This window comes from Ambystoma mexicanum, chromosome 10 (assembly GCF_040938575.1).
Source record: "Ambystoma mexicanum isolate Mex_15411 chromosome 10, UKY_AmexF1_1, whole genome shotgun sequence".
Lineage (NCBI taxonomy): Eukaryota > Metazoa > Chordata > Amphibia > Caudata > Ambystomatidae > Ambystoma > Ambystoma mexicanum.
Window position 1 is genome coordinate 1207066297 of NC_090932.1, and position 27242 is coordinate 1207093538.

Consider the following 27242-nt stretch of genomic DNA (forward strand, 5'->3'; position numbering starts at 1 on the left):
TACCAAGTGATATTTGACCATGTGTGAATCCAGTCAGCTTGCAGTTGTTTTTGGTACCATCTGCATTGTAACGTAGAAGCATTAGTATTACATATTTACTATGTTTTTGTATTACTAACGTGGAGCGATTATCCAAATTGCAGGTAGTACATAATCTAATATGGTTTGCATTTTGTACAAGTTGCTGAAATGGAATGGATTCACAATTAGGTATTGATATATATATGAAGCATTCATTGGGGATTTCTTCTTGTGTCACATTGTTGCAGTGAGTGCATGTATGTTTCCACATGTATGAAATCTGGAAGATTTCATTTATAGGTATGTTTTTATTTTCCAGTACTTGTAATAAGTACAATAGAAATTTTTGTGGATCTTCCTGTGAGTTTATAGTGAATTTAACCATTCCAGCACAGTAGTCCAATTGTTGTCTTATTCCATAAACACTATACGTGTTATCAGGATTGTTTGTTGCATTTCTGTGAAGTACTAACATTTGCAAACACAATTGGTCTGTACTGTGTAAGTAAATATTGTCAACAATTGGTGGCAATTGAAATAGAATATTCATTGCTACATTTGCATAGCAATTTACTCCAACTATATTTGAGAGTTTAAATGGACCAGGTAGTTCGGTATTTGATTGATTTTTTTTTAGTTTGTCTTCCTTCCTTGATGAAGTACCTGGTTTACTTTCCCTAATGGGTTCTTTTATGTTTGTGGTACTTGATGAAGTTTTAGTTTCTTTTACTATCTTTGGAGGATTTGCAGTGACATCCTGTTGCATTTATGTTTGATTTAGTTTTCTTTTACAACGTTTTACTTTTTGTGGTACAGAATATGTGTTTAGATCTGGGGTGTATAGTGAGCGAAGTCTATTGTATTGTAAAATGCAAGGAATATCAGCGTTTACTTCAAAATTGATTAGAAATAGACTGTCAAGTGTATATAAGCGTGATAGTGCTAGGTAGCTCATGCCTTCTTAAAGACTGTGTTACCAATTTCTATCATTGCTTTGTCTAGGGTAAGACCTTGTGATTTAGGAATGGTGACTGCGTATGCAAGAGTTAGAGAAAATTGTTTTCTGCGTACATACATGTCTTTGAAGAGAAGGAATCGAGCTGTTAAGAGTCCTATCCTTTTTACTTCTGAAAGTTTGTCAAAGAGAATATTGAGAAACTGAATTTTGTTGTCATGTGGGCATGTTTGAAAGCCAACAACTGTACCAAGTGCTCCATTAACTAGTCCTTGGTCCACGTCAAGGTTACGTTTAAGCATTACTCTGCAATTTAAGGATAATTTAAATATCTTATCCAATCCTGCTGTGTTTGAGATTGATTTTTCTAAACTATTTAGTCTTGTTGTGGCTTGGTCACACATGGGTAGTGTCATACCATGTACATCTAGTTTGTCTGTGGCGCTAATTTCCATTATTGGTTGCATTTCTTTACTTAACATTATTTAATTGAATTTGAAACAGCTTGCAAGAGTTGGCATTAAGGCCATACAAATGACATTTTTGTGGGCTAATTGTTCCATAACATCTGTAGCACATGCATTATCACCATAAAGTGCATGAATGTGCCGGGTTCCCAATACTGCTTCTGCTTCTTTAGAAAGTATACCAACTCTGATACTTGTTAAGATGTTGGCATAAGTGAGATCTGCAGATTGCTGCATGTTTTCTGTTAATTTTCTGTATTGGAAATGTTGCCAAAGGTTGACTTTTCCAATGCTGCCAACAGTTTTACGGCAGAGTGTGTGTCCTAATGTTTTAAAAATAGGCTCACCTTTTACTGGTGTCAATTGAAGAAGATCTCCGAAAACAATAATGTGTTTTCCTGCAAAGAGCTCTTCATAGTTTGTTTTGAGTACTTCTTGAAATCTGAGGTGAATCAAAGCCAACATTAGGTTGGACACCATGCTCACTTCATCTATTAGAAGCATTTTCATTTGTTTCAATACTCTGCGTAGTTCCATTGCATCTTCTGTAGAAAGTTTGTAATAGTCTATTTTGTTTTGGTGTTCTACTGGCAGGAGTAGTAATCGGTGAAAAGTGACACCACCTATGTTGTCGGCAGCTACACCTGTAGGGGCAGTGACAACAGCTGACAGTTTGTTGTTTGTCAATTGTTGAAGGAACTTACTGATGATTTTGATTAGGAATGTTTTGCCAGAACCAGCTTCACCACTGACGTACAATAGTATAGGTTTGTAATTTTGGCAAGTGCATTCTTTGTTTTCATGTTGTACACCATGTGCAATTTCTTTTCTTACTTCTTGAAAAATGCTATGTTTAGTTTTGATTGTAGTATAGTTAAGTCTTCTTTACCTTCATACTGACACATGGTGTTTTCTACTTCTATCATAGCTAATTCTGCCTCATTTGTTATTAGTGGCTCTACCAGTGGTGCTTGGCTTCCTGTTACAAAAGGTTGACTACTGTCAGGAGTGCCCTTATCTAGTTGGGCCTGGAGTTCTTCTTCGTGTTGCTGTTCATTGTGCAACATTGGTTTGTACTGTGTAAAGTTTACATCAGTTATAGTGCTTTCATTTGCTATGAAAGCGTCTTCATATGAGTCATAGTCATCTAGTATTTCTGCTTCTTTTCTCCATGGTTGAAAGAGTTGTAGCCGGGACATGTAATATACTTCTTTATGTTGAGGAGTCTTTAATGACATTTTGATATGATTAATAACATTTGGTTTGGTGAGTTTTACTAAGCTGCCTTCACAGTTTGTCACTTTGTAGTTACCTTTTTTTTCATCAGGTTTTATATTATTTTTGTATGTGTAGTTTTGGGCTATGTGGTATAGACACATGGTTTCCAAAGAGGTACTCCTGTTTGGGCAGTATGTGTCCAATAAATTGTTATTTAAAATGTCTTGGCTGTTGGGATCATGTTTGGCTATTGTTTCTATATCTTCATATGATTTTAGAACTCTTTTCTAGATTTAGCTGGACCAAGACTTAGCCAGATGCAGATAACAAGGGGGGTCCTGGGAGACTCTCTGCCAGACATGATTCCTGGTTACAAGAGCCTTACCCAGAGTCTTTAGCTCACTATCTTTCACAGAGAAGAAATATCCCAATCATATCAGTCTTTGTCCTGCCCTGGGGCAGTCCAGCACCTAAATGCTAGGCAATTCTCCTCTGAACAAGAGTACCAACAGCAACCCCAGACACGTGTTTCGGTCTGGTTGAACCTCATCAGTAGGGTGTAGCTGTGCCTCTCTAAGAATAGTGAGCAAGGGGTCCACGTCTGGATTCCCCTAGTAACTTAGGGTGAAACCCAAAGTTACTTGAAATATGCAGATAACAAGGGGGGGTCCTGGGAGTCTCTCTGCCAGACATGAGTCCTGGTTACAAGAGCCTTACCCAGAGTCTTTAGCTCACTATCTTTCCAGAGAAGAAATATCCCAAACATATCAGTCTTTGTCCTGCCCTGGGACAGTCCAGCACCGAAATGCTAGGCAATTCTCCTCTGAACAAGAGTACCAACAGCAAAGCCAGACACGTGTTTCGGTCTGGTTGAACCTCATCAGTAGGGTGTAGCTGTGCCTCTCTAAGAATAGTGAGCAAGGGGTCCACATCTGGATTCCCCTAGTAATTTAGGGTGAAACCCAAAGTTACTTTAAATATGCAGATAACAAGGGGCGGGGGGTCCTGGGAGACTCTCTGCCAGACATGAGTCCTGGTTACAAGAGCCTTACCCAGAGTCTTTAGCTCACTATCTTTCACAGAGAAGAAATATCCCAAACATATCAGTCTTTGTCCTGCCCTGGGGCAGTCCAGCACCGAAATGCTAGGCAATTCTCCTCTGCACAAGAGTACCAACAGCAACCCCAGACACGTGTTTCGGTCTGGTTGAACCTCATCAGTAGGGTGTAGCTGTGCCTCTCTAAGAATAGTGAGCAAGGGGTCCACGTCTGGATTCCCCTAGTAACTTAGGGTGAAACCCAAAGTTACTTGAAATATGCAGATAACACGGGGGGGTCCTGGGAGTCTCTCTGCCAGACATGAGTCCTGGTTACAAGAGCCTTACCCAGAGTCTTTAGCTCACTATCTTTCACAAAGAAATATCCCAAACATATCAGTCTTTGTCCTGCCCTGGGGAAGTCCAGCACCGAAATGCTAGGCAATTCTCCTCTGAACAAGAGTACCAACAGCAACCCCAGACACGTGTTTCGGTCTGGTTGACCTCATCAGTAGGGTGTAGCTGTGCCTCTCTAAGAATAGTGAGCAAGGGGTCCACGTCTGGATTCCCCTAGTAATTTAGGGTGAAACCCAAAGTTACTTGAAATATGCAGATAACAAGGGTGGGTCCTGGGAGACTCTCTGCCAGACATGAATCCTGGTTACAAGAGCCTTACCCAGAGTCTTTAGCTCACTATCTTTCACAGAGAAGAAATATCCCAAACATATCAGTCTTTGTCCTGCCCTGGGGCAGTCCAGCACTGAAATGCTAGGCAATTCTCCTCTGAACAAGAGTACCAACAGCAACCCCAGACACGTGTTTTGGTCTGGTTGAACCTCATCAGTAGGGTGTAGCTGTGCCTCTCTAAGAATAGTGAGCAAGGGGTCCACGTCTGGATTCCCCTAGTAACTTAGGGTGAAACCCAAAGTTACTTGAAATATGCAGATAACAAGGGGGGGTCCTGGGAGACTCTCTGCCAGACATGAGTCCTGGGTGGACTCATAAACATAAATGAACAATAAATTGTTTTTTAAAATGTCTTGGCTGTTGGGATCATGTTTGGCTATTGTTTCTAGATCTTCGTATGATTTTAGAACTCTTTTCTAGATTTAGCTGGACCAAGACATAGCCAGATGCAGATAACAAGGGGGGTCCTGGGAGACTCTGCCAGACATGAGTCCTGGTTACAAGAGCCTTACCCAGAGTCTTTAGCTCACTATCTTTCACAGAGAAGAAATATCCCAAACATATCAGTCTTTGCCCGCCCTGGGGCAGTCCAGCACCGAAATGCTAGGCAATTCTCCTCCGAACAAGAGTACCAACTGCAACCCCAGACACATGTTTTGGTCTGGTTGAACCTCATCAGTAGGGTGTAGCTGTGCCTCTCCAAGAATAATGAGCAAGGGGTCCACATCTGAATTCCCCTAGTAACTTAGGGTGAGACCCAAATTTACTTTAAATATGCAGACAACAAGGGGGGTCCTGGGAGACTCTCTGCCAGACATGATTCCTGGTTAGAAGAGCCTTACCCAGAGTCTTTAGCCAGGTCTTCGAGCTCTGCCTTTTCTGCTTTAGTTAAGTATGCTGTGACATATCGTGCAACTGTACTAGAATTGTCTGCAATGTACTGCACATCTATGTTTGCATTCCATAAGTGGGCAATGATTGCATCATAATCATTGATATATCTTTCTTCTTCTTTTCTTTTTATGCAATATGTATTTTTAGGTGACTTAGCTTTAACACTATGTCTAACTGAAGACATGAGTTTGTTCACTTGACCTGTATTTGTAACTGGTCTAGGGAAACCAAATCGGCATTTGGGGTAGTATTTGCCTTTGTTTTTGTATTTGCGATGACAATATTTGCCACATTTGTGTCTTTGAAATTGTAAAATTTGTGCATGAGGATCACTGTTTTTGGATTCCGATGGAATTTCACAAGCGACATATTTTTCAATAAACTGTAAAACAGTGGCATCACTGTCTTGACCAAATTTAGGAACATCTTTAATCCATAAAAGCATCTGAATATGTGGTGCTCCTCTGGCTTGGTATTCTTTTCTCCAAAAGAAGTGTTGCACTTCTCCAAGGGGAGGAACAGTTTTATTACAAATAAAATGTATCATAGCAATGAAGCGATGGTGAAAATATCTTGAAACATTAACATGATCCAGAGAACAAAGTTCTCCAGGTGTTAGTATATCTATGTTTGTTTTGTTTTTGTTTGATATGTGTAGGAAATCATGTAAATCCTCCTATGCACATTCTGCACAACTAAATGTAACAAACCAAGTGGGTGGGCCAAGGTTTCTGATCATATAACGTACATCTACATGACGTTGAAACAAGTACTCTTTAGTACCACGCATATTTGTTAATAGATTTGTAATATTTGATTGTAAAACCTCATCTTTTAGTTGCACTTTTTGTAATAATTGTGTAGCTGTCATATTTTGAAAGTGTGATCCTGGTTTTAATATGTGTGCAACTCCGTAAAATAAAGTTGCTAGTTCACTTTCAAAGACTAGGTGGCATATGTATTCCATATTTTGTCTAAATCTGGGATCTTCAGAATACATCCGTAATGAGCCGTATTCTGATGCTGATATTTGAATAGGTCTATCATCGTACCTTCCTCCTTTGCCAGTAGGAAAGAGTAGAGGAAAAACACATGCTTCTATACTTTTTCCCCATATACTGACTGGTGATCCTTTTGTTTGACGCATTTGGTACTTTTCCAGTGCATCTTGTATGGTGTCATTCGAGTGCAATGAATGAATTGTATAATGGTCTAAAGTGTTTGATATTGTAGCAGTTTCTAGGAGCGCAAATTGACCAGCTTCTTGTGTCTCTTGAATTATTTCAGTTGTATCCTTCAAGTTTCCTTCTATATTAATTTCTTTGTAATATTCATTATTCTCTTTAAGATATTGCAAGGCTTCTGTAACTTTATGTAAATCTACCAGCTGTTGCCAATTTTCTTTGTCTTTTGTAGGTACTCCATTTACCAAGATAATTAAACATTGTTGCATTGGACATTGCACTCCTAGAGTGTGCACATTGTCCTTTAGATCTAATGGTAAATACACTACTTTTCCATGAATACCTTTCACTAATTCAGAGGGAGGTCATTTTGCAGTTTTTGGATGAAGGCATATTTTTGCTTGAAATGGGTGCATTGTTTGAATTATGATGCAGTCATATAAAATAAGTTGTTGAAGGGGTTTTTGTAGTGGATATAATTCCAAATTATTTGTGATGGGCACGTGAAGGAGTTTGGTTGTTGTCAAGTTTTGTAGTGCAGTAACTACAAAGTATTACGGGGTCAGTTATTTGGTATTTGTTTTCTGATATAAGGTAGAGAGCTAATTCAAACCATTTAGAATCTTCATTGTCTTCTATTTTGTATGATAGGTCTACAGTTTTTGTGTTACTTTTATAAAAAGTTCTGCAGCAACATACACACACATGGTTTGGTACTTCAGCTGATGTACTTTTAAATTTTAGTATTTCTCTTTTGTATGTGTGTAGTAAAAGGTTGCCATGTGTAGAATTGTTACTAATTTGGTTTACAGCTATTTCATAATGTAAGTGGGTTTCTCATCAAAAATATTTTTTCTGGATATAGTCTAATTTCTCCTAGTAGGTCTTTTGCTGTACCGTGTAGAAGAATGTTATTTAAATTGGCTAGTGATAAAGCAGGACTTCTAGCATAGTACAGTTTATAAACTAGATTTCTTATAGTTGAATGATGTGTTGATATCCTTTTGATATCATGGAAGGTGGTTTTGCAAGTAGGTCCTGTAATGCAGGCCAATGAATGTCCTTGTAGTCCTGTGTACTTGCGTACTGGACAGGTATCCATATTTTGCAGTAGTTTAATTTTCATTTTGTCTTTGCTTTTCACATATTGATTGAAGAATTGGTGTAAAGACTTGAAAAATTGTTTGGGAATGTTACACATTGCCGTGCATGGCCATTTGTACACTAGACGTTCTGATTCAGTTGAATGGAGGGGTAATTCTAAGTTTTCAGGACATATTTTTATAAGGAGTACTTCTTGTTCCATTATGGTATTATTAACTTTTTCAAAACCTCGACCACTGCTATGTATGGTAATTGTATTTGTTTTTTGTTTCTACGCTTCTTCGTTAAAGTATGGTTCTGTGCTCGTAGTGTGACTCCATTCACCTCTGCAGATTCTTAAGAAATTCTTTCTGTTGACAATTCATTTATTGAGAAGTCTTTTTTGTAATTTAGTAATTAGTTTTGTGAGTGCTTTCATTTTTAGTAATTAGTTTTGTGAGTGCTTTCATTTTGTTTAACACTAAAATAAATTACTTTCTTTGGAGAATAATTGCACCGTCTAGCAACGCTTCTAAGATTAATTTCCTACGATAGGTTTTAAGTGTTGAACTTGGTTTCTCTCCTGTTTTTATAGGATTTTGAAGGACTTTGTGATGGGACATTTTGGCTAAAATACTTTTCTTGGTATGCTTACTTTGAACTATATCAAGATTTAAAGAAGCAGTTTTATCTGTAGTGATAGCTGATTTTCTGCTAATTGTTTTTTGGTTTGGTTTACATTTTGATAGAGGAGGCAACGTTTTTGTACTTGAAACTTCTTTTGTTTCACTAAATGACTGTATTAGCTGTTTTGTTTCAATTTTTTTTTACAAATTGTGCTAGAGAAGGATGCTTATGTTGGACACTTTTATTTTCATTTGCTCTACTTCTGCGTTGCTTTCTACGGACTTCATTTTTGCTAGGCATTCTTTAGGATCTGTTGAAAAAATAAAGAAGGTATGGGTTGTGGTGTTCTGCAATGTATGTGTGCTGTGTGCATGAGTGTTTGAGTAAGATGATAAAGATGTATGTAATGGTGTGTGATTGTGCATTGGGAACTACAACTAGTAGGGATGGGTATTCTTGAATTAATGTGTTACTAAACTGGGGTTCAGATGACAGAAAAAAGTAAGCTAGTAGTGTGGAGAAGTATAAAAAGTATATCTAATGCTATACAATTAAAACAGTTGTTTGTTCTATAACATCTAAATTCTAGCGGTTGACTTGGTTAATTTGTGTGTCGAAAAATAGAAATTTGTGGGCCATTCTGGCTGTAAATCGCTGCTTAAGACATGGGGATTTTTGGACAGAATGGTGCAGAATCTCTATTTTTAGGCACAGAAATAGCATGAATTAACCTTACAGTGTGTTTGAGTAATAATACAAATATTATGGTGATGTTGTACTTACTTTTTTTCTAAAATGAGCAGGTTACTTCTTAGTTGTTCCTTGTACTTCAAATTCGATTGCTTCTTTTCAGGAGAATGGTCTTCACTGCAATTGTAAAAGAAACAAATTAGAAATGTTGTTTGTATATAGCACTGTTTTTAATTTAGACATTGATTATTTTAATTGAAATCCTCAGCGCCTTCCTCAAAACCATTAAAACGATCTCATTTACATAAGGTACGTTGCACTAGTTCAATACATATGATATGTTCTTAATGAACTAATTGTATTGGAATGACTAACTGTAGCAAACAAAATATCTTTACTATGTCTTGTGAAATTCATAATGTACCACTGAATACCATTATTGCTGTAACTAAGCTCTTCCAAGAAATAGTGCCTCAATGTCATGGGCTGCTTGTCCTATATAAATGTAAGTAATCAAATAAATAAAGAAATTAAAAAAATTATGTAATTGTACAAGTATTATTGTTTGAGATTTGAACATAGAGTGTGCATCCAATTTTGTTTGACTATATGTAGTCTATATATTTCATTTCAGAAATGTTAGTTTAACATGATATGAGTGTGTGTATAAAGAAATTAAATAGTATAAAGATTTGTAAGTGACAGTTGATTTTAGGAGATTGAAAAAAAGACAGTAGATTCATTTTACAGATTATACAAGCTAAACGTCAGTTAGAAAATGAGTTCATATACTGTATAGAAAATATGCATACCTGTAGTTTGTGTTCATACATATGGATATGCAGTGAGCTGCAAGTAGAAATCTTGGAGACTTGTACAGTATTTCTTGTAGATGGTGCTTGCAATGATATGACACTTGTACTCAGAGAGATTCACAGTACATTTGCAGTGCTGATCTATGATGATGCAGTTAGATGTAGAGGTCTTGAATGTGATTGGTGGATGGTCATATGACTTCTTAGCTACAGCCAATGAGGGAATGGCATAGAGAGTGAACTGGAAATAGTAGAAGGGCTGTTCATGTTACGATATGTCCACGACATGGCGGTAATTTGCGGACATCGGGTGTTACATCCGGGGATTTTTGGGTTCTGAAGTCATACAAATGAGAATGAGCACTGAAAGGGATTGTCAGGAAAGTTTAGTGGTTGTGTTGTGCCAGGGGAGAGTGTCTCAGATACTCTTTCTGCTGAAAAGAACAGATAGCTATGACTGTGTGTTTCAGAAAACAGATTGTTTGGCTTTTGGGAGACTCGTGGATACTTTGGTTGAAGGTGCATGCAGAAACCTGTGGAGTAGCTGTAGATCTTGGATTCCCACATGTGGAAGTACACTGGCATGGAATACGTGGAATGAACTGGTTGGACTTGTTACCTCTCTGTGCTACTTTGGAGACAGAGCAACATCCAGATATAATTATAATTCATTGTGGAAGGAACAGTTTAGGACATGTGTCTGGAATTACTTTGCAATTTGCAATGAAAGTAGGATTTGGGAAGGTCATGGACATGTTTCCAAATTCTCAAGTAATTCTTTCACGGATTGCCCAGAGACAAATGTGGCTTTGTTCTTCTTCATTTGGTCCACAAATGGAGAAAGCAAGGCACAATGTCAATAAGGCTGTTTGTGCCTTTCTAAGAGATTTTGGCATGTCCTCTTTTCACAATGAAAATATTATGTTTCGTAGTACATACATTTTTTGCAGTGATGGAGAGGTCTTGAATGTGATTGGTGGATGTGACTTCTTAGCTACATCCAATGAGGGAATGGTACAGAGAGTGAACTGGAAATGGTAGAAGGGCTGTTCATGTTACGATATGTCCGCGGACATGGCGGTAGTTCGCGGACATCGGTTGTTACATCTGGGGATTTTTGGGTTCAGAAGTCATGCAAATGAGAATGAGCACTGAAAGAGATTGGTCAGGAAAGTTTAGTGGGTGTGTTGTGCCAGGAGAGAGTTCCTCAGATACTCTTTTTGCTGAGAGAAGAACAGATAGCTATGGCTGTGTTTTTCAGAAAACAGATTGTTTGGATTTTGGGAGACTCGTGGATACATTGGTTGAAGGTGCATGCAGAAACCTGTGGAGTAGCTGTAGATCTTGGATTCCCACATTTGGAAGTACACTGGCATGGAGTAATTGGAATGAAGTGGTTGGACTTGTTACCTCTCTGTGCTACTTTGGAGACAGAGCAACATCCAGATATAATTATAATTCATTATGGAGAAAACAGTTTAGGACATGCGTCTGCAATTTCTTTGCAATTTGCAATGAAAGAAGGACTTGAGAAGGTCATGGACATGTTTCCAAATTCTCAATTAATTTTTTCACGGATTGCGCAGAGACAAATGTGGCTTTGTTCTCCTTCATTTGGTCCACAAATGGAGAAAGCAAGGAACAATGTCAATAAGGCTGTTTGTGCCTTTCTAAGAGATTTTGTCATGTCCTCTTTTCACAATGAAAATATTATGTTTCGTAGTACATACATTTTTTGCAGTGATGGAGAACATCTAGCTTATGCTGGCAATCAGATTTTTCTAAGAAACATACAAAATGCATTGCAACCTTTTTAAGAATGACAGCATCCATTTTGAAGTAGGTGTTGAGTATTTATAATTTTTGGAACGCAAACACCTCCCAAAGGATCTTTTCAGAGCCACCACTTCCTCCCAGAGAAAATTGCAATGGTTTTGATAGGGTAGCACCCCAAAATTTTAGATGTCCGCGGACTGTCCGCGGACTTCTAAAAAATACAAAGGGCCCTGCTTCATTTATTTTCACTTCTATTTTTTTAACTGTGAAAGGCGGTATTTTATACACGACACACTAGGAGAGGAGGGGAAAGAATGGTAAAGGGGGGACACCAACCACAGGGATAAGAAAGGGCGAGCTGAGAGAGGAAGATGTAGCGTGGGTTTTATTTGGGTAATGAGCAGGTCTTCTCGTGCTCTGAGACGATAGTCTCAAAAGCACTACGAAGTCGCTCTCCCCTACAGAGTACTGTGTCGCAGTGCATACACACAACTGTGACCCTCGAAAGGTAAGGGTCATCCGCATTATGTATGGCCTGTGAGACAGCTTGATGAAGACGCTGTCCCACAGAGGTGTTCCTTGTGGTGACAGGATCAGAAACGGAGGATGAATAGAGGAAATCAACCTACTACGCTCATTGCAAGGTACAACCTTGCGAATCGCAGCAGAGTGAAATAACCTTAGGTGTCGCTTCATGGTAGTGGTCCCAAAGCTGTACGAAGCATGCCTCCCGCGACTGAGTACCATTTGGCACTCATTGCAGGTGACTCGGTTCGCACAAGCCTTAGAACCATACCCATGAATGGTAAATAACCGCCACACCCAAGACTCACGCCGAGTGCGTGTAGTAGGGATTTCCACTACCTCATTCTCGTCATCCTCTTCTTCCTCCTCTGCATCCTCACTCCTGTTCCCCTCTTCAGGCCCTTGGGGAGGTGGTGGTGCTGGAGGGGCTGGGGGTGGTGCTGAAGCAGGTGCAGCACCAGGTGGCAGTAGTGCAGCCATGGAGGCCACCTCGATGATGGTGTAATCTGCAAGTTGTAGGAAAAATAGCTGTGCTCTGAAGAATAGCCAGAAACACAATGAGAATAAGCTCTAAGACGTGGTCTTTTATACGGGTGCTTGTACGGGGTTTGCGGACATGCGCGCTGTCCGTGGACAGATCGAACACAAAAAAAGGTTCAAAAACTTTCAAAAAGTATATAGACACTCAGGATTAGTTTGTGGGACTTGTGCTATGGTGAGTTTTCATTGACAAATATTGTGGATTACTTGAAAATGTACTTTTAAATTGTTTGGGGAAACTAACAGTGTCTGCATTCAGAACACACGATCAGCATGGGTGAGGTCACATGATACATCGCGAACATGTTCGCGAAGGAAGCGGCTGTCCGCAGGACACCAAATGCACAGACATTGGTTTGCGCATGCGCGTTGATGTTCTACGGACAGTGTTCGGGTCCTGAAGTAATTAAAAGTCCATCACACGTCAAACGAACAGTTACGGACAACCGATTGTTCGTAGAACAGTTTAACTTCCTTGTGAACAATACAGACAGGCATAGTGTCCTCAGGACACCTCCATTTTTGTTTATTTACAAACATTTCAGAACACCGTGTGTGTTCTTAGAACAGTTTCAACTTGCTAGCGAACAGTACGGACAGGTATTCTGTTCTTCAGAACACCTCAATTTTTGTTTATTTACGAACATTTCAGGACGCCGCTTGTGTTCTTAGAACAGTTTCAACTTGGTAGCGAACATTATTGACAGATATAGTGTTCTTCAGGACACCTCCATTTTCGTTTATTTACGAACATTTCAGGACACCACTTGTGTTCTTAGAACTTTCAACTTGCTAGCGAACAATTCGGACAGGTATAGTGTTCTTCAGGACAGCCCCATTTGATTTATTTACGAACATTTCAGGACATCGCGTGTGTTCTAGAACAGTTTGAACTTGCTAGCGAACAGTACGGACAGGTATAATGTTCTTCAGGACACCTCCATTTTCGTTTATTTACGAACATTTCAGAACAACGTTTGTGTTCTTAGAACAGTCTTAACTTGCTAGCGAACACTACGGACAGGTATAGTGTTCTTCAGGACACTTCCATTTTCGTTTCTTTACAAACATTTCAGGACACCGCATGTGTTCTAGAACAGTTTCAACTTGCCAGCGAACAGTACAGACAGGTATAGTGTTCTTCAGGACACCTCCATTTTTGTTTGTTTACAAACATTTCAGGACACTGTGTGTGTTCTAGAACAGTTTCAATTTGCTAGCGAACAGTACGGACAGGTATAGTGTTCTTCAGGACACCTCCATTTTCATTTATTTACAAACATTTCAGAACAACCATGCTGTCTGTGGACACCTAAATTGTTTTTTTTTTTTTTAAACTGAAACTAATTACAACACAATATAAAAATGTAACTTTATTTAACATATATCAACAATTCATGACAGAGAAGGTGAGGCAGAAACGGAAACAAAAACAAGAGAATTAAGGGTTTCAACATGATTGGTATCAGGTGAAGAAGGGATGGAAGTCTCATCAAAACGTTTTGGGTTATGGAGAGGGTTTGGGGATAATTGACTGGGATATGCTGAGGGGACAATGGTATGAGCTTTTTGTTTTAAAATGATCCTCAACAAAAGTTTTCAAATTATTAAAATTGCTGTCAAGAGTGTTATCCGTAACAGTTTCTTCAGAGTATGGTCTGTACAAAAAAAAAAAAATATATATGTTAAATGTATATAAAATAATAATAATTAAATGGTTTACATTGTAAAGTGTGTAACATTAGTTTCACTATCTTCTGAAATTTCCTCGTGTGGGAAATGCTCCTCTAGCCATTCCAGAGTACTAGACATTTCTGTGAGAAAAAAAAAAGATAATGGGCCTCATTACGACCCTGGCGGAGGACCATGGTGCTAATAGCACTGGTAAGTTACCAACTCCGCCATGGAGAAAGGGGGAATTACCACCCCATTACAAGGTTGGCGGGGCGGTAATTCCCCCTTCCTCCATGGCCCTTCCCCATTCCCATTTTTGCCCCATAGGGCTCAATGGGAATGGGGAAGGCGCTAAGTACGGTACCGCAAATTACGGTACTGTAATTAGCACCAAGGTCCCTTTGCGGGTCCCTATTTTAACGGCTGTTCTACACCAGCCGTTAAGGTTGGGTCCCGCAAAGGGACCTCGTAATTAGCCGCTAATAGGATAACGGCACCGCAGCCTTTTACGGCGCCGTCAACCCATTAGCGCCTGGGTCATAATGAGGCCCAATATATATTTTTTTATCTAATACAGAAAGTTTATAAATATATGAGTAAAATGAAGTACACTTACTATTTCAGGTAAGATATGTTCTGGGTACTCTGTAGGTCTGGTCTTTCTCTTAGTTGTGGAGTGTCTGTGAGGTAATTTTGTTGCAAGCCAATTTATCTTTTTTTGGTATATTCCATTTTAGAAAATATTGTATTTAAATGAATGGTTAGTGTGTTACATATATGGGTTACATTTCTTATGTATTACTACATATAATATGTATGTGTGCTGCTTTGTGGTTTTTTACAAATGCTATTATGTTATGATATAACAATTAAACATCCCCCCCAGAGTTTTTAGGTAGTGGTACTGTTGCCCGAACATGTGCGCAGACATCAACAAAGTTTGCGGACATCAGATTCAGTAGAAGGGGTTCAGTATGTTCCATATTACATGTACATAAAGTCAAAGTTATTATTGTTAAGTTGTGCTACTACAAACCTATGAAATTCAGTGAAAAAACAGTGTTAAAGGGACGTTATGGTTAAGTTGCGTTACTAAAAATTTATGAAATTCAGTGAAAAAACTTTGTTAAAGGGAAGTTATGGTTCCAAGTAAAACCAAAAAACCCTTGAAATTCGCCAGTTATGGTAAGCTAAGCAACCATAACTCATGCTACCACCGTGCACTGCTAAGCTTAACACCCAGGACATCAATTATGACATCACAAATGTCATTGATGACATCACTGATGACATCACATGTGCATTTACCTTTCATGAAAAGCCTGTACAAGGGATTCTTTGTGTAATGTTAATAACAAAAGTGTCAAAGATTATTGGAATAAATATCAAGTGCTAATCAGTGCATTAAGGTATGCATTGCTTTAAATAGCATTCTATTATTAACTGCAATCCAGTATACTAAGGTACTCATGTAGAAACATAGGCATTGTGTGCAGCATACATGATGGAGGTGCAATATTCATAAGCTTGCCATGTTGAATAGTGAAATGATAACTGTTTTGCGTACAGTGAAACTTGTGATAAGTAGGTAATAAAACCCACTTACTACATAAATGCATTATTATAGACAAATCACAAAGAGACAACACCATATACAAATATGAATATATACAAGGGAATTGAAGTAAGAAAAAAAACAGCAATAGTAGCAGAAAGTGTTCATAACCTAACTGATTGCCTTTATGCAGAGAAATGATTGCTCTGTTTCAAAGCTGTTACTTACCCTATCTATATATATAACACATGATGTGTCTGGACCATAAGGAAAATAGTGTGAGTACAAAATATAAAAATATGAGCATATACAGGGAAAGTACAGTAATAAAAAAACATCAAAACTATCAGAAAGTACTGACAACTCTACTGATAATTTTAATGCACAAAAAGGATTGCTGTCTTTCAAGGTTGTGTCTTCCCCTTTGTATATGTTTCATATGATATGACTGGACCATAAGGGAATTATTGTAAGAACATACTTGAAGGATAAGTCTACACATATAGTACATTTACAGTTTTTAGTTCCTGACTGTTACTGAAGAAAATCATGTGGCCTAGATATGTCAGGAAAGGAAAAAGGGGGCATCAGACATGTGATGACATCACTGATGACATTGTATGTGCATTTACTTTATGATAGTTCTGTACAAGGGATTCTTATACTGTTGACCCCAAAAACTCAGGGGTATTTTAAATTGTTATATCATGCCATATGAACACTGTACAAGTTGAAAAATCAACACACAAACACATTATATATAGTAATAAATAATAAGTAGAACTTATATATCTAACACATCATACATCCATTTAAATACCATATATAGGGCCTCATTACGAGTCAGGCGTTAAGGGTTTTACGGCGCCGTAAACGGCGCCGACCCTTAACGCCTGATTACAAGGTCCCTTTGCGGGATGGTGATTTTAACGCCTGCTTTTTGCAGGCGTTAAAAACCATGCCGCAAAGGGACCTTGGTGCTCAGTACGGTGCTGCAATTTGCTCTATGGGGCAAAAATGGGAATGGGGAAGGGCCATGGCGGAAGGGGGAATTACCACTCTGCCAACCTCAGAATGGGGTGGTAATTCCCCATTCCGCCATGGCGGAGTCGGAGAGTTACCGGCATGGACCATGGTGCAATTAGCACCATGGTCCATCCGCCAGGGTCGTAATGAGGCCCATAGTAAAATGGAATATACCAAAACAAGAAAGGTATGCTTCTAACATAATTACCTCACAGAAACTGCACAACTAGGAGCAGCAGCAGATCTACAGAACAGTGAGAAGACAACTTACCACAATCTAGTAAGTAAACTTTTTTTTCTTATATATTTCTAAAATGTCTATATTAAATACAATAAAAGTAATATATATATATATTTTTCCTCACAGAAATGTCAAATACTTTATAATGGCTTGAGGAGAACTTCCCACATGGTGAAATGTCTGAAGATAGTGAAACTAATGGTAGACACTTTTCTATATAAACAAATTTATATATAGATATATATGTATATATATTCCCTGAAAAAACTTTGTTAAAGGGACGTTATGGTTAAGTTGCGCTACTTAAAACCTATGAAATTCAGTGAAAAAACGTTGTTAAAGGGACATTATGGTTCCAAGTAAAACCGAAAAACCCCTGAAATTCGCCAGTTATGGTAAGCTAAGCAACCATAACTCGCGCCACCACCATGCACTGCTAAGACTAACACCCACAACATCAAAGATTACATCACAAATGTCATTGATGACATCACTGATGATATCACATGTGTATGTACTTTTCATGAAATATGTGTACAAGGGATTCTTATTATAATGTTGCGAAAAAAGTATCAAGGATCATTGCAATAAATATCATACCCTAATTAGTGCATTGAATGATGCATTCATATAAATAGCATTCTATTATGGGGTTCTATCTAGTATACTAAGCTACTCATGAAGAAACATAGAATTGTGTGCAGCGTACAAGATGAAAGTATAATACTTGTAATGTTAATATGTTGAATAATGAAATGATAATTGTTTTCTTAATAGATTGTTGTGTACTGTGAAATATGTAATAAGTAGCTGGAAATGCATCGGAGGGACAGGGCCTCCGTATCCTTGTCCTTTACTGCCTTTTTATCATGTGTTCTGTCATATTTTCTGCGCAGGAGTTCATGTGGAACTCCTGGCGGTGCAGCTCTCTCTCTTTTAGTTTGGTGAACAGACCCGTGGGATACCCTTACAGCACCCATGGGTGGGGGTACAACTCTGTGCCCCTAGTGTATGTTTTTGGGCACCTGTGGGTAGCCCGCAGAGCAGGGTATGGGCTGGTGGCAGCTCCATGCTGAATGTTCCAGGTGCACTGAGTATCCTCCATTTTGGGATACCCAGGCCCTGCCATTGGAATCAGTTGATTCCTGATGGAAAACAAGATGGCCCCTGTGGCCTCTTGCTTTCTATTACCTATTACCTTGTTTTCCCAAAGTCCTGGGAAGCCCTGACTCTGTCCCTTCCCCCTGACTGGCTGTTGGGTGGAAGTTCCATATATGGTGTTGTTGTGAAGTCAAATCCAGACTGGCTGGAGCCTTCCCAGTGACTGTATGTTGTGGGTACGCCCTGTGGTTGGGACCTGGGTGAATGGAGTGTGTGACCAATATGCACTTCTTGTTGTGGCTGTCTGGTTTCTGGTATGAGAGACAAAGACTGAGACAGCCCTGCCCGAAACTGGCCTGAATGCAGTGTGTAGTGTTTAATGGCTGGGTACTCGTCCCAATCCACATTCCTTGTTGTGAGTGTCTGAGAGGGAGGAGGGTGGTCTGAATGCACTGTGTGCCTGATTGGCTGACTGACTGCATGAATGCCCTTCTGTATGATTGGCTGCTGAGAGAGACCCAGCAGAGTGGATGAGAGACAAGATAGTATATCTGGGGACCTCTCACCACTGGAAATTGTTCAGAAGATGTGTCTACACTTTAAGAGTAACTGGAACTGCAGATCCTCGACGCCCAGCTGGAAGAAGAAGACTTGCTGTTGCATTTGCTTCGACCTGATCTGAAAGCTGCCGAACTCGTCAAGGACTGATCCGAGAGAGGACCTGGTAAGGCGCCCTCTCCCCGTGCTCTGATGGACCATCAAGCACCGCTAACCTTCGCCAAAACTCCCTGGAAGTCAGACCCTCGAAAGTCTGCCGACCCGAGATGGGACCGCTGAGGAGAACGAAGGAAAGCACCCGGACTTTGCCGCTGTCAAAGTCTATTGCCATCGACCAGGGTTTGCAGGTTTGTGTAACCTCTGGAGGCCCGTCGAAGTTGTGTTACCCAGCCATGGGGACCACTTGACGCTGTGCCGCCGACGACTGAAGACGCCCGCTCCTTTGCCTAAGAACATTTGAATCCAAGGACTCCATTGCCCGCAACGTCGACCGCTTTGTCCCGCCGGAGAAAGTCGAGGACGACCAACGCGGCGAGGATTATCCGCCGGTGGGTTTCCCGGCCACCTGAAGGCCACAGAGACTTCAACGACTCGATGCCCTCGCTGGGCCACAGTTCTTCTGAAACTCTTTGCGGTCCTGAACAATCCATCGCTGAGGTGCCGCGCACACCTCATCCTCACAGGACGTCGCTGACGAGCACCACCCGGATCGACATCAGGGTCTCGGCACCCTTGAACTTCTCATCGCCGCCGTCGATGACGCCTCTCGTTGAAGTTGAAGTTCACCATCTTCAATGCCTCTCGACGATCCGTGGCTCCTGCTTTAAAGGGAGTCACTCAAGAAGGGTCCTTCGACGCGTCTTCATCTACTCCACCAGGTACATTGGGGGGGTAAAACCTTAATAGGAGTAGGAGGAAATAAGGCTATTGAACAATATATGGACTGGGCTTGTGCTATATATCTTTATTTTACAGGTTGCCCAGGTGGGGGGATCTCCACACAGAACCGTGTCGATCGATAGGGGCCAGTATTCTGCCTATTGTTTCAACCATCTTACGTTCCTTTCTATCTCTATTGCTGCTTTCCTCGTTATTGATCTGTGTGACATTTTAACCGTACAGTTGATGCACTTTAATGAGATTTGATAACATTGGTGGTACCACTTTAGAATTTTATATATTTATCATTGTTGATTTCCGAGTACAAAGTGCGTTATCATGATCGTGTACATACCTTTGAATATTAATTATATAAAGACCGTGTTTTCAGTAATACAGTGTGTGGACATTCCTTTGTGGGGGTTCGGGGACTACACTGCACTTAAGAACTAGTCTGCATCACCTCATAAGAAGCTAGGCCTTGATTCCTCGACTACGTTACCAATAATAGAGAATCTTGGCTGGGGTCCTCTGTGCCTCTCCTCTACCATATAGAGAGAGGAAGTACAGACACCCCCCTCCAGTCTTTACACTAATAAAACCCATGTATTACATAATTGCATTACTATAGACAAAACACAAAGAGACAAGAACACATACCAATATGGGTATATACAGGGAAAGTGCAGTTAGCAAAAAAGCACAAGTAGTAGCAGAAACAATTCATAACCTAACTGATTATTTTCATGCAAATAAATGATTGCTCTGTTTCAAAGATACCATTTACTCTATGTATATGTATCACTTGATGTGATTGGACCCTAAGGAAAGTAGTGTGAGTACAATGTATACAAATATGACCATATACAGGGAAAGTACAGCCATAAAAAACAACAGAACTATCAGACAGTGCTGATAACTCTCATGATTATGTTTATGTACAAAACGGATTGCTGTCTTTCAAGCTTGTGTCTTCCCCTATGTCTATGTTTCATATGATGTGACTGGATTCTAAGGGAATTACTGTAAGAACCTACTCGAAGGATATGTCTACAAATAAAATAAAATTTTTAGTTTCTGACTGTTACTGAAGAAAACCATGTGGCCTAGATATGCAAGCAAAAGAAAAACGAGTGAGCCAGACATGTGATGTCATCAGTGATGTCATCAATGACATTTGTGATGTCATCTTTGATGTCGTGGGTGTTAGTCTTAGCAGTGCACGGTGGTGGCGCGAGGTATGGTTGCTTAGCTTACCATAACTGGCGAATTTCAGAGGGTTTTCGGTTTTACTTGGAACCATAACGTTCCTTTAACAAAGTTTTTTCACTGAATTTCATAGGATTTTAGTAGCGCAACTTAACCATAACGTCCCTTTAACAAAGTTTATTCACTGAATTTCGTAGGTTTTTAGTAGCACAACTTAACAATAATAACTTTGACTTTATGTACATGTAATATGGAACATACTGAACCCCTTCTACTGAATGTGATGTCTGCGAACATTTTTGATGTCCGCGCACATGTTCGGACAACAGTACCACTACCTAAAAACTCTGGGGGGGGTATGTTTAATTGTTATATCATAACATAGTAACATTTGACAAATTCACAAAGCAGCACACAAACATATTATATATAGTAATACATAAGAAATGTAACCCATATATTTAACACACTATCCATTCATTTAAATACAATATGTTCTAAAATGGAATATACCAAAAGAAGATAAATTGGCTTCCAAAAAAATTACCTCACAGACACTCCACAACTAAGAGCAAGACCAGACCTACATAGTAATCGGAACATATCTTACCTGAAATAGTAAGTGTACTTCATTTTACTCATATATTTATAAACTTTCTGTATTAGATAAAAAAAAGTATATTATCTTTTTTTTTTCTCACAGAAATGTCTAGTACTCTGGAATGGCTAGAGGAGCATTTCCCACATGAGGAAATGTCAGAAGATAGTGAAACTAATGGTACACACTTTACAATATGAACCATTTAATTATTATTGTTTTATATACATTTAACATATATATATTTTTTTGTAGAGAGCATACCAAAATAGAAAATACCTCTGAAAAAACTGTTACGGATAACACTCTTGGCAGCATAAAAGAAAAAATGGATTTATTGTTGACCAATTTTAATCATTTGAAAACTTTTGTTGAGGATCATTTTAAAACAAAAAGCTCATACCATTGTCCCACATGTACTTGTCCCCCCTCACCATATCCCAGTCAATTATACCCAAACCCTCTCCATATCCCAAAATGTTTTGATGAGACTTCCATCCCTTCTTCACCTGATACCAATCACATTGAAACCCCTAATTCTCCTGTTTTTGTTTCCGTTTCTGCCTCATCTTCTCTGTCATAAATTGTTAATATATGTTAAATAAAGTTACATTTTTATATTGTGTTGTAATTAGTTTCAGAGTAAAAAACAAAAAAACAATTTAGGTGTCCGCGGACAGCGCGGTTGTTCTGAAATGTTCGTAAATAAATGAAAATGGGGGTGTCCTGAACAACACTATAGCTGTCCGTACTGTTCGCTAGCAAGTTGAAACTGTTCTAGAACACACGCGGTGTCCTGAAATGTTCTCAAATAAACTAAAATAGAGGTGTCCTGAAGAACACTATACCTGTCCGTAGTGTTCGCTAGCAAGTTGAAACTGTTCTAAAAACACAAGTAGTGTCCTGAAATGTTTGTAAATAAACGAAAATGAAGGTGCCCTGAAGAAAACTATACCTGTCCGTACTGTTCCCTAGCAAGTTGAAACTGTTCTAAGAACACAAGCAGGGTCCTGAAATGTTCGTAAATAAATGAAAATGGAGGTGTCCTGAAGTACAGTATACCTGTCCGTACTGTTCGCTAGCAAGTTGAAACTGTTCTAAGAACACATGCGGTGTTCTGAAATGTTCGTAAATAAACGAAAATGGAGTTGTCTTGAGGACGCTACGTCTGTCCGTATTGTTCGCAAGGAAGTTAAACTTTTATAAGAACAAACGGTTGTCCGTAACTATTCGTTTGGCATGTGACGCACTTTTAATTAATTCAGGACCCGAACACTGTCCGTAGAACATCAACGCGCATGCGCAAACCAATGTCCGTGCATTTGGTGTCCTGCGGACAGGCGATTCCTTCACGAACAATTTTGCAAAGCAATCATGTGACCGCGCCCATGCTGATCGTGTGTTCTGAATGCGGACACTGTTTGTGTCCCTGAACAATTTAAAAGTATATTTTCAAGTAATCCACAATATTTCTCAATAAAAACTCAGCATAGCACAAGTCCCACATACTAATCATGAGTATCTACATACTTTTTGAAAGTTTTGAACCTTTTTCTGTGTTTGATCTGTCCGCGGACAACACGTATTGCCGTGAACCGTGTGCAAGCACCCCTATAAAAGACCACGCCCTAGAGCTTATTCTCATTGTGTTTCTGGCTATTCTTCAGAACACAGCTATTTTGCCTGCAACTTGCAGATTACACCATCATTGAGATAGCATCCATGGCTGCACTACTGCCACCTGGTGCTGCACCTTCTTCAGCACCACCCCCACCCCCTCCACCACCACCACCTCCCCAAGGTCCTGAAGAGGGGAACAGGAGTGAGGATGCAGAGGAGGAAGAAGAGGATGACGAGAATGAGGTAGTGGAAATCCCTACTACCCACACTCGGCGTGAGTCTTGGGTGTGGCGGTTATTTACCATTCATGGGGATAGTCCTAAGGCTCGTGCGAACCGAGTCACCTGAAATGAGTGCAAAATGGTACTCAGTCGCAAGAGGCATGGTTCGTACAGCTTTGGGACCACTACCATGAAGCGACACCTAAGGTAATTTCACTCTGGGGCCATTCGCAAGGTTGTACCTTGCGAGGAGCGTAGTAGGTTGATTTCTTCTACTTCATCCTCCGTTTCTGATCCTGTCACCACAAGGAGCACCTCTGTGGGACAGCGTCTTCCTCAAGCTGTCTCACAGGCCATACATAATGCTGATGACCCTTACCTTTGGAGGGTCACAGTTGTGTGTATGTACTGCAATACAGTACTAGGCAGGGGGGAGCGACTTCGTAGTGCTTTTGAGAGTATCGTCTCAGAGCACGAGAAGACCTGCTCACTACCCAAATATACCCCACTCTACATCTTCCTCTGTTCAGCTCGCCCTTTCTTATCCCTGTGGTTGGTGTCCCCCCCTTTACCCTCCGTTCCCCTCCTCTCCTAGTGTGTCATGTATAAAACCAAAAAATATATAAAATAACAAAAATCAAAAAAAATAAGGCTCTTTTCAGAGTCACCTTTCACAGTTATAAAATAGAAGTGAAAATAAATGAAGCAGGGCCCTTTGTATTTTTTAGAAGTCCGCTGACATCTAAAATTTTGGGGTGCTCCCCTATCATAACCATTGCAATTTTCTCTGGGAGGAAGTGGTGGCTCTGAAAAGAGCCTTTGGGAGGTGTTTGTGTTTCAAAAATTATAAATACTCAACACCTACTTCAAAATGGATGCTGTAATTCTAAAAAAGGTCGCAATGCATTTTGTATGTTTCTTAGAAAAATCTGATTGCCAGCATAAGTTAGGTGTACTCCATCTCTGCGAAAAAAGTATGTACTATGAAACATAATAATTTCATTGTGAAAGAGGACATGCCAAAATCTCTTAGAAAGGCACAAACAGCCTTATTGACATTGTGCCTTGCTTTCTCCATTTGTGGACCAAATGAAGAAGAACAAAGCCACATTTGTCTCTGGGCAATCCGTGAAAGAATTACTTGAGAATTTGGAAACATGTCCATGACCTTCCCAAATCCTACTTTCATTGCAAATTGCAAAGAAATTCCAGAAACATGTCCTAAACTGTTCCCTCCACAATGAATTATAATTGTATCTGGATGTTGCTCTGTCTCCAAAGTAGCACAGAGAGGTAACAAGTCCAACCACTTCATTCCACGTATTCCATGCCAGTGTACTTCCACATGTGGGAATCTAAGATCTACAGCTACGCCAGAGGTTTCTGCATGCACCTTCAACCAATGTATCCACGAATCTCCCAAAAGCCAAACAATCTGTTTTCTGAAACACACAGCCATAGCTATCTGTTCTTCTCAGCAAAGGGAGTATCTGAGAAACTCTCTCCTGGCACAACACACCCACTAAACTTTCCTGACAATCCCTTTCAGTGCTCATTCTCATTTGTATGACTTCTGAACCCAAAAATCCCCGGATGTAATACCCGATGTCCGCGAACTACCGCCATGTCGTGGACATATCGTAACATGAACAGCCCTTCTACCATTTCCAGTTCACTCTCTGTGCCATTCCCTCATTGGCTGTAGCTAAGAAGTCACATGACCATCCACCAATCACATTAAAGACTTCTACGTCTAACTGCATCATCATAGATCAGCACTGCAAATGTACTGTGAATCTCTCTGAGTACAAGTGTCATATCATTGGCAAGCACATCTACAAGAAATACTGTACAAGTCTCCAAGATTTCTACTTGCAGCTCCATGCATATCCATATGCATGAACACAAACTACAGGTATGCATATTTTTTGTACATACATGAACACATTTTCTAACTGGCCTTTAGCTTGTATAATCTGTACAATGAATCTACTGTCTTGTTTTCAATCTCCTAAAATCAACTGTCACTTACAAATCTTTATACTATTTAATTTCTTTATACACACACACACTCAAATCATGTTAAACTAACATTTTTTAAATGAAATATATAGACTACATATAGTCAAACAAAATTGCATGCACATTCTATGTTCAAATCTCAAACAATAATACTTGTACAATTACATATTTTTTTAATTTCTTTATTTATTTAATTACTTACATTTATATAGGACAAGCAGCCCATGACATTGAGGCACTATTACTTGGAAGAGCTTAGTTACAGGAATAATGGTATTCAGTGGTACATTATGAATTTCACAAGACATAATAAAGATATTTTGTTTGCTACAGTTAGTCTTGCAATACAATTTGTTCATTAAGAACATATTATATGTATTCAACTGGTGCGACGTATCTTATGTAAATAAGATAGTTATAATGGTTTTGAGAAAGGCGCTGAGGATTTCAATTAAAAAAATCAGTGTCTAAATTAAAAGCAGTGCTATATAAAAACAAAATTACTAATTTGTTTCTTTTACAATTGCAGTGAAGACCATTCTCCTGAAAAGAAGCAACCGAATTCGAAGTGCAAAGAACAACTAAGAAGTAACCTGTTCATTTTACAGAAAAAAATTAAGTAGAATATCACCATAATATTTGTATTATTACTCAAAGACACTGTAAGGTTAATTCATGCTATTTCTGTGCCTAAAAATAGAGATTCTGCACCATTCTGTCCAAAAATCCCCATGTCTTAGACAGCGATTTACAGCCAGAATGGCCCACAAATTCCTATTTTTCGACACACAAATTACCCAACTCAACCGCTAGAATTTAGATGTTATAGAACAAACAACTGTTTTAATTGTATAGCATTAGATATACTTTTTATACTTCTCCACACTACTAGCTTACTTTTTTCTGTCATCTGAACCCCAGTTTAGTAACACATTAATTCAAGAATACCCATCCCTACTAGTTGTAGTTCCCAATGCACAATCACACACCATTACATACATCTTTATCATGTTACTCAAACACTCATGCACACAGCACACATACATTGCAGAACACCACAACCCATACCTTCTTTATTTTTTCAACAGATCCTAAAGAATGCCTACCAAAAATCAAGTCCATAGAGCAAATGAAAATAAAAGTGTCCAACATAGCCATCCATCTCTAGCACAATTTGTAAAAAAAAAGTTGAAACAAAAGAGCTAATTCAGTCATTTAGTGAAACAAAAGAAGTTTCAAGTACAAAAACTTTGCCTCCTCTATCAAAATGTAAACCAAACTAAAAAACAACTAGCAGAAAATCAGCTATCACTACAGATGAAATGGCTTCTTTAAATTGTGATATAGTTCAAAGTAAGCATACCAAGAAAAGTATTTTAGCCAAAATGTTCTGTCACAAAGTCCTTCAAAATCTTATAAAAACAGGAGAAAAACCAGGTTCGTAGGAAATTAATCTTGGAAGCGTTGATAGACAGTGTAATTCTTCTCAAAAGAAAGTTATTTATTTTAGTGTTAAACAAAATGAAACCACTAACAAAACTAATAACTGAATTACAAAAAATACTTCTCAATAAACGAAATGTCAAAAGAAAGCACTTCTTAAGTATCTGCAGAGGTGAATGGAGTCACACTAACAGCACAGAACCAAACTTTAATGAAGAAGCATACAAACAAAAGCAAACAAATACAATTGCCATACATAGCAGTGGTCGAGGTTATGAAAAGGTTAATAATACCATAATGGAACAAGAAGTACTCCTTACAAAAATATGTCCTGAAAACTTAGAATTACCCCTCCATTCAACTGAATCAGAACGGCTAGTGAACAAATGGCCATGCACATCAATGTGTAACATTCCCAAACAATTTTTCAAGTCTTTACGCCAATTCCTCAATCAATATGTGAAAACCAAAGACAAAATCAAAATGAAACTACTGCAAAATGTGGATACCTGTCCAGTACACAAATACACAGGACTACAAGGACATTCATTGGCCTGCATTACAGGACCTACTTGCA